Here is a 12,005-nt window from a genome sequence, read left to right as displayed (position 1 = left end):
TGTTTTAGCATATAATAAGTAGAATAAGTCAGAAAAAAAAGAGTTATAAGGTGAATGTTACGTTTAAATATGTTACTTGTAATTGTCCACACATTCATTCAGTTTCTCTTCTTTATTATGAAATATTTTAGGCAGAAATCTATAGAGATTAATGTAATGTAATGAACATTTTTTATGCCACTGATTAAAGGATAGAATGCTATACATTTAAAAGCTTCTTGGCTCTGTCTCTTTAATATCATTCATTTCTTTTTCTTAGAGGTAACTATTGTTTTTGATTTATAATTCCATTCTACAGGTTTTATATTTAGTGTATATGTAGTCACAAAAATATGCACTGTGTGTGTTTTGGGAGTAATAGACTAACATGTTCTAACTAAGAACTAAAATTCAACAGCTTAAGGATTTGTATGACAGCCCAGTTTGAAGAGTGAATCTGTGTTGTGCAGTCATTCAGTAACTGGCTTTCTTCCCAACTAGCTCTCTCTGCTTGAAATGAATTTAGCGGAGATGGGTAGGACCAGAGATTTTCAAGGTCTAATTTGTACTCATCACTGTTGCCAACTTTCCATTGGCAAAAGTTCAATCACAAGGGCATACTAGCTGTGAGGAAGCCTGGAGGATTCAATACCTAGCTGAGAAGACTCACCTCAGCTGAACTCTCTTACTATTGAAGGAAGAGCATTTTAGTGGACAGCTAGCAGTACTTGAAACTTCTTTTAAAATCTTATGAAAATGGCATATAAAACAGTATGCATTCTTCTATTCCTTGCTTTTTTCCACAAAATACTATGTGAGCTTTATTAGGCCGATGGAAGTATCCTAGTTTATTCTTTTTGTTTGTATAGTATTACATTTTATGATAACCATTATTTATCCATTTTCCAGTTTGATATTTAGATTGTTTTTCACTATTACAGTAAGTGTGGTCATGGATATTTTTGTACGTGTCTCCATAAGTACATGTACAAGAGATTCTTTAGAGAAGTGCTTCACTACCTTTTTAACACATAGCCCATGTAGACAGTATTTGTATGGCACACTGGGATTGTTGGATGTGGCTTCTTGAGGCAGTGCCCATCTGCTCTGAAGACTGAGAGTTAAGAGCTTGGCTTGGGTAAATAGGTGTGCAGTTCTTCTTTAGGGTTGCTTGGTGGGATATGCCCATCTTCAGGATAAATAGCAATTCCTAGATTCTTCATCAGAGTAGTTGGAGAAGTTTACACTCTCATCGGCAATGTTTGGTGGGAATTTAGAGAAACGATATTCAGTATTGTCAGACTTAAAATTTTTGCCAATTGGGTATGAAAAGGCTTAATTTGTATTTTAATTTGCATTTTCTTGATTATGAATGAGGTTGAACATCCTTCTATAAGTTATTGACTATTCTAGTTCTCTCTTCTATAAATTGCTTGCCTATACTTTACTCTTTTTTATCATTATTATGTTATGTTAATCACCCTACTTTACACCATTAGTTTTTGATGTAGTGTTCCATGATTCATTGTTTGCGTATAACACCCAGTGCTCCATGCAGAACATGCCCTCTTTAATGCCCATCACCAGGCTAACCCATTCCCCCACCCCCCTCCCCTCTAGAACCCTCAGTTTGTTTCTCAGAGTCCATAGTCTCTCATGGTTCGTCTCCCCCCTCCGATTTCCCCCCCTTCATTCTTCCCTTCTTGCTATCTTCTTCTTTTTCTTCTTTTTTTCTTTATTTACAGATAATGTATTATTTGTTTCAGAGGTACAGATCTGTGATTCAACAGTCTTACACAATTCACAGTGCTAACCATAGCACATACCCTCTGCAGTGTCTATCACCCAGCCACCCCATCCCTCCCACCCCGCAACACTCCAGCAACCCTCAATTTGTTTCCTGAGATTAAGAATTCCTCATATCAGTGAGGTCATATGATACATGTCTTTCTCTGATTGACTTATTTCACTCAGCATAACACCCTCCAGTTCTATCCACATCGTTAAAAATGGCAAGATTTCATTCCTTTTGATGGCTGCATAATATTCCATTGTATATATATACCACTTCCTCTTTATCTGCTCATCTGTCAATGGACATGTTGGCTCTTTCCACAGTTTGGCTCTTGTGGACATTGCTGCTGTAAACATTGGGGTGCACGTACCCCTTCAGATCCCTACATTTGTATCTTTGGAGTAAATACCCAGTAGTGGAATTGCTAGATTGTATAGTAGCTCTATTTTCAACTTTTTGAGGAACCTCCATACTGTTTTCCAGAGTGGCTGCACCAGCTTGCATTCCCACTAACAGTGTAGGAGGGTTCCCCTTTCTCCTCATCCCTGCCAACATCTGTCGTTTCCTGACTTGTTAATGTTAGCCATTCTGACTGGTGTGAGGTGCTATCTCATTGAGGTTTTGATTTGGATTTCCCTGATGCCGAGTGATATTGAGCACTTTTTCATGTGTCTGTTGGCCATTTGGATGTCTTCTTTGGAAAACTGTCTGTTCATGTCTTCTGCCCATTTCTTGATTGGATCATTTGTTCTTTGGGTGTTGAGGTTAATAAGTTCTTTATAGATTTTGGATACTACCCCTTTATATGATACATCATTTGGAAATATCTTCTCCCATTCTGTCTGTTGTCTTTTGGTTTTGTGGACTGTTTCTTTTGCTGTGCAAAAGCTTTTTATCTTGATGAAATCCCAATAGTTCATTTTTGCCCTTGCTTCCCTTGCCTTTGGCGATGTTTCTAGGAAGAAGTTGATGCGGCTGAGGTTGAAGAGGTTGCTGCCCGTGTTTTCTTTTAGGATTTTGATGGACTCCTCTCTCACATTGAGGTCTTTCAACCATTTTGAGTCTGTTTTTGTGTGTGGTGTAAGGAAATGGTCCAGTTTCATTCTTCTGCATGTGGCTGTCCAATTTTCCCAGCACCCATTTGTTGAAGAGACTGTCTTTTTTCCATTGGACATTCTTTCCTGCTTTGTCAAAGATGAGTTGACCATGGGGTCCATTTCTGGGCTCTCTATTCTGTTCCATTGATCTATGTGTCTGTTTTTGTGCCAGTACCATACTGACTTGATGATGACAGCTTTGTAATAGAGGTTGAAGTCTGGAATTGTGATGCCGCCAGCTTTGCTTTTCTTTTTCAACCTTCCTCTGGCTATTCGGGGTCTTTTCTGGTTCCATACAAATTTTAGGATTATTTGTTCCCTTTCTTTGAAAAAAATGGATGGTATTTTGATAGGGATTGCGTTGAATGTGTAGATTGCTCTAGGTAGCACTGACATCGTCACAATATTTGTTCTTCCAGTCCATGAGCATGGAACGTTTTTCCACTTCTTTGTGTCTTCCTCAATTTCTTACATGAGTATTGTATAGTTTTCTGAGTACAGATCCTTTGCCTCTTTGGTTAAATTTATTCCTAGGTATCTTATGGTTTTGGATGCAATTGTAAATGGGATCGACTCCTTGATTTGTCTCTCTTCTGTCTTGTTGTTGGTGTATAGGAATGCCACTGATTTCTGTGCATTGATTTTATATCCTGCTACATTACTGAATTCCTGTATGAGTTCTAGCAGTTTTGGGGTGGAGTCTTTTGGGTTTTCCACATACAGTATCATATCATCTGCAAAGAGTGAGAGTTTGACTTCCTCTTTGCCGATTTGGATGCCTTTGATTTCTTTTTGTTGTCTGATTGCTGTGGCTAGGACTTCTAATAATATGTTGAATAGCAGTGGTGATAGTGGACATCCCTGCCATGTTCCTCACCTTAGGGGGGAGAGCTCTCCATTTTTCCTATTGAGAAGGATATTCGCTGTTCGTTTTTCATAGATGGCTTTTATGATATTGAGGTATGTACCCTCTATCCCTAACCTCTGAAGAGTTTTGATCAAGAAAGGATGCTGTAGTTGGTCAAATACTTTTTCTTCATCTATTGAGAGGATCATAAGGTTCTTCTTCTTTCTTTTATTAATGTATTGTATCACATTGATTGATTTGTGGATGTTGAACCAACCTTCAAGCCCAGGGATAAATCCCACTTGGTCGTGGTGAATAATCCTTTTAATGTACTGTTGGATCCTATTGGCTAGTATTTTGGTGAGAATTTTTGCATCCATGTTCATCAAGGATATTGGTCTGTCATTCTCCTTTTTGATGGGGTCTTTGTCTGGTTTGGGGATCAAGGTAATGGTGGCCTCCTAAAATGAGTTCGGAAGCTTTCCTTCCATTTCTATGTTTTGGAACAGTTTCAGGAGAATAGGTATTAATTCTTCTTGAAATGTCTGATAGAATTCCCCTGGGAAGCCATCTGGCCCTGGGCTCTTGTGTGTTGGGAGATTTTTCGTGACTGCTTCAATTTCCTTAGTGGTTATAGGTCTGTTCAGGTTTTCTATTTCTTCCTGGTTCAGTTTTGGTAGTTGATACATCTCTAGGAATGCATCCATTTCTTCCAGGTTATCTAATTTGCTGGCATAGAGTTGCTCATAATATGTTCTTATAATTGTTTGTATGTCTTTGGTGTTGGTTGTGATCTCTCCTCTTTCGTTCATAATTTTGTTGATTTGGGTCATTTCTCTTTTTGATAAGTCTGGCCAGGGGTTTATCAATCTTGTTAATTCTTTCAAAGAACCAGCTCCTAGTTTTGTTGATCTGTTCTACTGTTCTTTTGGTTTCTATTTCATTGATTTCTGCTCTGATCTTTATTATTTCTCTTCTCCTGCTGGGTTTAGGCTTTATTTGCTGTTTTTTTCTCCAGCTCCTTTAGGTGTAGGGTTAGGTTGTGTATTTGAGACCTTTCTTGTGTCTTGAGAAAGGCTTGTATTGCCATATACTTTCCTCTCAGGACTGCCTTTACTGTATCCGAAAGATTTTGAACAGTTGTGTTTTCATTTTCATTGGTTTCCATGAATTTTTTAAATTCTTCTTTAATTTCCTGGTTGACCCATTCATTCTTTAGTAGGATGCTCTTTAGCCTCCATGTATTTGAGTTCTTTCCGACTTTCCTCTTGTGATTGAGTTCTAGTTTCAAAGCATTGTGGTCTGAAAATATGCAGGGAATAATCCCAAACTTTTGGTACCGGTTGAGACCTGATTTGTGAACTAGGATGTGATCTATTCTGGAGAATGTTCCATGGGCACTAGAGAAGAATGTGTATTCTGTTGCTTTGGGATGGAATATTCTGAATATGTCTGTACAGTCCATTTGGTCCAGTGTTCCATTTAAAGTCTTTATTTCCTTGTTGATCTTTTGCTTAGATGATCTGTCCATTTCAGTGAGGAGGGTGTTAAAGTCCCCCACTATTATTGTATTGTTGTCGATGTGTTTCCTTGCTTTTGTTATTAATTGCCTTATATAATTCGCTGCTCCCATGTTAGGAGCATAGATATTTACAATTGTTAGATCTTCTTGTTGGATAGACCCTTTAAGTAGGGTATAGTGTCCTTCCTCATCTCTTATTACAGTCTTTGGTTTAAAATCTGATTTGTCTGATATAAGGATTGCCACCCCAGCTTTCTTTTGGTGTACATTAGCATGGTAAATGGTTTTCCACCCCCTCACTTTCAATGTGGGGGTGTCTTGGGTCTAAAATGAGTCTCTTGCAGACAGCATTTTGATGGGTCTTGTTTTTTAATCCAATCTGATAGCCTGTGTCTTTTGATTGGGGCATTGAGCCCATTTACATTCAGGGTAACTATTGAAAGGTATGAATTTAGTGCCATTGTATTGCCTGTAAGGTGACTGTTACTGTATATTGTCTGTGTTCCTTTCTGATCTATGCTGCTTTTAGGCTCTCTTTTTGCTTAGAGGACCTCTTTCAATATTTCTTGTAGGGCTGGTTTTGTGTTTGCAAATTCCTTTAGTTTTTGTTTGTTCTGGAAGCTTTTTATCTCTCCTTCTATTTTCAGTGATAGCCTAGCTGGATATAGTATTCTTGGCTGCATATTTTTCTCGTTTAGTGCTCTGAAGATCTCATGCCAGTCCTTTCTGGCCTGCCAGCTCTCTGTGGATAGGTCTGTTGCCAATCTAATGTTTCTACCATTGTAGGTTACATATCTCTTCTCCCGAGCTGCTTTCAGGATTTTCTTTTTGTCTCTGAGACTCATAAGTTTTACTATTAGATGTCGGGGTGTTGACCTATTTTTATTGATTTTGAGAGGAGTTCTCTGTGCCTCCTGGATTTTGATGCCTGTTTCCTTTCCCACATTAGGGAAGTTCTCTGCTATAATTTGTTCCAATATACCTTCTGGCCCTCTCTCTCTTTCTTCTTCTTCTGGGGTCCCAATTATTCTAATGTTGTTTCGTTATCGTATCGCTTATCTCTAGAATTCTGCCCTTGTGATCCTGTAGTTGTTTAACTCTCTTTTTCTCGGCCTCTTTATTTTCCATCATTTGGTCTTCTATTTCGCTGATTCTTTCTTCTGCCTCATTTATCCTAGCATTTAGTGCCCCCATTTTTGATTGCACCTCATTAATAGCCTTTTTGATTTCGACTTGGTTAGATTTTAGTTCTTTTTTTTCTCCAGAAAGGGTTTCTTAATAACTTCCACACTTTTTTCAAACCCAGCTAGTATCTTTAAAGTCATGATTCTGAACTCTAGGTCCAACATCGTACTAAGGTCAGTATTGAGTAGGTCCCTGGCAGACGGTACTACCTCTTGTTCTTTTTGCTGAGGTGATTTTTTTCGTCTTGTCATTTTGTCCAGAGGAGAACAGATGAATGAGAGAACAGAATGCTAACAGGTTAACAACGTCTCCAGCAAATATACTCTATACAAATCAGAAAAGACCTGAAACCAGGGGACAAGGAAGGGTAAGAAAGAAGAGAAAAAAAAAGGAAAAAGAAAAAGATAAAAACAAACAGAACAGAACAGAAAAAAAAACAATATGATCAAATATGATCAGGCTAGTGCATAGATCAGTGCCACACACTAGCTTTTGGGCATATTTTGGTGTGGTAGAAGAAAGTGCCTGCTAAAATTTTAAAGGAAGAAAGACTTATATATGTACAAAATAAGGGTTGATACAATGAAGGTATGGCAGATGAACGTAAAGATGAAAATTATAAAATATTTTATAAAAGGAGTTGATAAGAAGTAGTTTTTAAAAAGAAAGAAGATTTAAAAAGAAAAAGAAAAAAGAAAAAAAAGGAAGAAAAAAGGGAGAGAATGTGATCAGGCAGGAGAATAGAACAAAGCCATACACTAGTGATTTAGGGTATATTTTGATCTTAGAAGGAATTGTATCTCAAAATTTTAAAGAGAGAACAACTTATATATATATATGCCAAAAATAAGGGTAACTACTATGAAGGTATAAAAATATGACTCTAAAAATGAAAAATAAAAAATGTTTTTTTTTAAAAAAGGGATTGATAAGATGTTTGAAAAAGGGAAAAAGAAAAATAAAAAAAAACAGTTAAAAAAATTAAGTTTGAAAAACTAATGAATTATGGTAAAAAAGCCATAAATTCTATGTGCAGTATTCCCCTAGCGCTGGAGTTCTCCTGTTCTCCTTGATCGGTAAACTTGGTCTTTGCTTGCTGGCTGTTCCTGCTGATCTCCTGGGGGAGGGGCCTGTTTCCATGGTTCCCAAATGTCTTTCCTGGAGGCGGAATTGCCCCGCCCTTATGAGTCCGGGCTAAGCAAGCTGCCCGGTTTGCTCTCAGGAGCTTTTGTTCCCTGCCAAGCTCTCGGTACAGCTTTGGAGGATGAGGGTGAAAACGGTGGCCTCCCAATCTCCGCCCGGAGGAGCTGAAAACTTGGGGCCCCGCTCCTCAGTGTGCCCCCTGAGAAAAGCAGTCACTTCCATGTCCCCGGTCTCCGGCCGCACTCCGTGCTCACCCGGCCTGTGACCGACCGTTTCTATCTCTGGCACCCGACCCTGTGTGGAGTCTCCAAACCCAGCAGATCCCTGTGGTGCGCTTCTGCGCCGCTCCTCCCGGGGGAGGAAGGGGAGTCTCCCCGGCTCTGCTGCTTGTTGGGTCCCTGCTGGAGGAGCCACTGCTCCTCCCACTGCTCCCAACTGGGCCACGGATCACAGTTTATGGCAACCCCAAGCTGAGAGCCAGCGCCTCGGCTCCGTCTCTGCAGCCGGCTTCCCTGCTCCGATACCTCAGAGCTGTGCTGCACTCAGGCACCCCCGGTCTTTCTGTGACCCTGTGGGTCCTGAGACTACACCGTCCCGCGAGGTTTCTACCCCCAGCTTAGCCCCTGGAGTGACGTCCCTCAGCGGAGCCGACTTCTAAAAGTTCTGATTTTGTGCTCTGCGGCTCTATCACTTGCCAGAAGCGGCCGACGGAGGCCCCCTCCCCTGCCGTCTATCCTCCCGAATAGCGCCTCGGATTCACTTCTCCTCACGTCCTACCTTCCAGAAAGTGGTCGCTTTTCTGTTCAGAGTGTTGTTACTCTTATCTTCGATCTCCTGTTGAGTTCGTAGGTGTTCAGAATGGTTTGATCCCTATTCAGCTGAATTCCTGAGACCAGACGAAATCCAGGGCTCCTACTCCACCGTCATCTTGCTCCGCCCCCCTGAACCATTCATTCTTTAGTAGGATGCTCTTTAGCCTCTGTGTATTTGAGTTCTTTGCGATTTTCCTCTTGTGATTGAGTTCTAGTTTCAAAGCGTCGTGGTCTGAAAATATGCAGGGAATGATTCCAATCTTTTGGTACCGGTTGAGACCTGATTTGTGACCTAGGATGTCATCTATTTTGGAGAATGTTCTATGGGCACTAGAGAAGAATGTGTATTCTGTTGCTTGGGATGGAATGTTCTAAATATGCCTGTGAAGTCCATTTGGTCCAGTGTGTCATTTAAAGTCTTTATTTCCTTGTTGATCTTTTGCTTAGATGATCTGTCCATTTCAGTGAGGAGGGTGTTAAAGTCCCCCACTATTATTGTATTGTTGTCTTTGAGTTTCTTTGCTTTTGTTATTAATTGCCTTATATAATTGGCTGCTCCCATGTTAGGGGCCTAGATATTTACAATTGTTAGATCTTCTTGTTGGATAGACCCTTTAAGTAGGATATAGTGTCCTTCCTCATCTCTTATTACAGTCTTGGGTTTAAAGTGTAATTTGTCTGATATAAGGATTGCCACCCCAGCTTTCTTTTGGTGTCCGTTAGCATGGTAAATGGTTTTCCACCCCCTCACTTTCAATGTGGGGGTGTCTTTGGGTCTAAAATGAGTCTCTTGCAGACAGCATATCGATGGGTCTTGGTTTTTTATCCAATCTGATATCTTGTGTCTTTTGATTGGGGCATTTAGCGCATTTACATTCAGGGTAACTATTGAAAGACATGAATTTAGTACCATTGTATTGCCTGTAAGGTGACTGTTACTGTATTTTGTCTTTGTTCCTTTCTGTTCTATGCTACTTTTAGGCTCTATCTTTGCTTAGAGGACCCCTTTCAATATTTCTTGGAGGGCTGGTTTCGTGTTTGCAAATTCCTTTAATTTTTGTTTGTCCTGGAAGCTTTTTATCTCTCCTTCTATTTTCAGTGACAACCGAGCTGGATATAGTATTGTTGGCTGCATATCTTTCTGAATACTTCTCTGAATATATCATGCCAGTCCTTTCTGGCCTGCCAGGTCTCTCTGGATGGGTCTCTTGGCAGTCTAATGTTTCTACCATTGTAGGTTACAGATCTCTTCTCCCTAGCTGCTTTCAGGATTTTCTCTTTGTCTCTGAGACTCGTAAATTTTACTATTAGATGTCAGGGTGTTGACCTATTTTTATTGATTTTGAGAGGGGTTCTCTGTGCCTCCTGGATTTTGATGCCCGTTTCCTTCTGCATATTGGGGAAGTTCTCTGCTATAATTTACTCCAAAATACCTTCTGCCTCCCTCTCTCTTTCTTCTTTTTCTGGGATCCCAATTATTCTAATGTTGTTTCATCTTATGGTATTGCTTATCTCTTGATTTCCGCCCTCATGATCCAGTAGTTGTTTATCTCTCTTTTTCTCAGCTTCTTTATTTTCCATTATTTGGTCTTGTATATCACTAATTCTCTCTTTGCCTCATTTATCTTAGCAGTTAGAGCCTCCATTTTTGATTGCACCTCATTAATAGCCTTTTTGATTTCGACTTGGTTAGATTTTAGTTCTTTTATTTCTCCAGAAAGGGTTTCTCTAATAAGTTCCATGATTTTATCAAGCCCAGCTAGTATCTTTAAAACCGTCATTCTGAACTCTAGTTCTGTCATCTTACTAATGTCCATATTGATTAGGTCCCTGGCAGTTGGTACTGCCTCTTGATCTTTTTTTTGAGGTGATTTTTTTCGTCTTGTCATTTTGTCCAGAGGAGAATAGATGAATGAGGGAACAAAATGCTAACAGGGTAACAACATCCTCAGAAAATACACACTGAACAAATCAGTATAGACATGAAACTGGGGGAAAAGAAAGGGAAAGAAAGAAAAAAGAAAAAGTGAAAGATAAAAACAAACAAAATAAAAGAAAAAAAACAGAATATGATCAAATATGATCAGGCTGGTGCATAGATCAGTGCCACACACTAGATTTTGGGTGTATTTTGGTCTGTACGAAAAAATGGCCTCCCAAAATTTTAAAGAAAGAAAAACTTATATATGTAGAAAAATAAGGGTTAATACGATGAAGGGATGGAATATGAGTGTAAAGATGAAAATTATAAAAGATTTTATAAAAGGAATTGATAAGAAGTTGGTTGAAAAAAGTAAGAAGAAGATTAAAAAAAATAAAAAGTGAGAGCATATGATCAGGCAGGAGACTAGAACAAAGCCGTACACTAGAGATTTAGGGTATATTTTGATCTGTTAGAAGAAACTGTATCCCAAAATTTTTAAGAGAGAACAACTTATATATATATATATATATCAAAAATAATGTTAACTCCTATGAAGGAATAGAATATGACTCTAAAAATGAAAAATAAAAAAGATTTTTTAAAAAACGGATTGATAAATGTTGGTTGAAAAAGGGAAAACGAAAAATTTTTTTAAAAAGTTAAAAAAATTAACTTTGAAATACTAAAGAATCATGGTAAAAAAGCCATGAATTCTATGTGTAGTATTCCCCTAGCACTGAAGTTCTGCCATTCTCATTGATCGGTAAACTTGGTCTTGGCTGGCGGTTCTTGCTGATCTTCTAGGGGAGGGTCCTGTTGCCATGGTTCTCAAATGTCTTTGCTGGTGGCGGAATTGCCTGCCCTTGCCAGCTCTGAGTTAAGTAATCTGCTCTGGTTTGGTCTCGGGAGCTTTTGTTCCCTGCAAGCTTTCCTATGGCTTTGGAGGACAAGAGGGAAAATGGCGGCCTCCCAATCTTCACCCCAGAGGAGCCAAGAACTAGGGGCCCCCCTCCTCAGTGAGTCCCCAGAGAAAAGCAGTCAGTCACTCCCCTATCCCTGGTCTCCAGCCGCACTCCGTGCTCACCCGGCCTGTGACCGAGCGTTTCTGTCTCTGGCACCCGACCCCGTGTGGAGTCTCCTAACCCAGCAGATCTCTGCGGTGTGCTCCCGTTCCGCTCCTCCCGGGGGAGGAAGGGGAGTCTCCCCAGATCTGCTGCTTGTTGGGTCCCTGCTGGAAAAGCAGTGGCCTGAGTGTGCTGTGGATCATGGTTTATGGCAACCCCAAGCTGAGAGCCCACTCCTTGGCTCCATCTCTGCAGCTGGCTTCCCCACTCCGATAGCTGGGAGTTCTGCCACCCTCAGGCACCCCCAGTCTTTCTGTGACCCCAAGGGTCCTGAGACCATTCTGTCCCAGCAAGGGTTCCACCCCCTCCTTAGCCACTGGAGCGAGGTCCCTCAGTGGAGCCGACTTCTAAAACTTCCGATTTTGTGCTCTGCTGCTCTATCACTTGCCGGTATTGGCTGACAGAGGTCCCCTACCCCGTCGTCTCTCCTCCCGATTATTGCCTCGGGTTCACTTCTCTGCACATCCTACCTTCCAGAAAGTGGTCGCTTTTCTGTTCAGAGTGTTGTTGCTATTCTTTTCTTCAATCTCCTGTTGAATTCGTAGGTGTTTAGAGTGGTTTGATCCATATCAGCTGA

The 12,005-nt window shown here is 40.3% G+C and overlaps 1 protein-coding gene across 1 annotated transcript in view; it reads left to right on the top strand.

Annotated features, from left to right (window-relative positions):
- ANKRD42 (ankyrin repeat domain 42) overlaps nt 1-12,005 on the top strand; it is an 88,701-nt gene that overhangs the window by 33,269 nt on the left and 43,427 nt on the right. The window lies entirely within an intron of this gene.

The sequence above is a fragment of the Zalophus californianus genome, chromosome 11, assembly GCF_009762305.2.
Source record: "Zalophus californianus isolate mZalCal1 chromosome 11, mZalCal1.pri.v2, whole genome shotgun sequence".
Classification (NCBI taxonomy): Eukaryota; Metazoa; Chordata; class Mammalia; order Carnivora; family Otariidae; genus Zalophus; species Zalophus californianus.
This window is presented reverse-complemented; position numbering and strand designations above follow the sequence as displayed.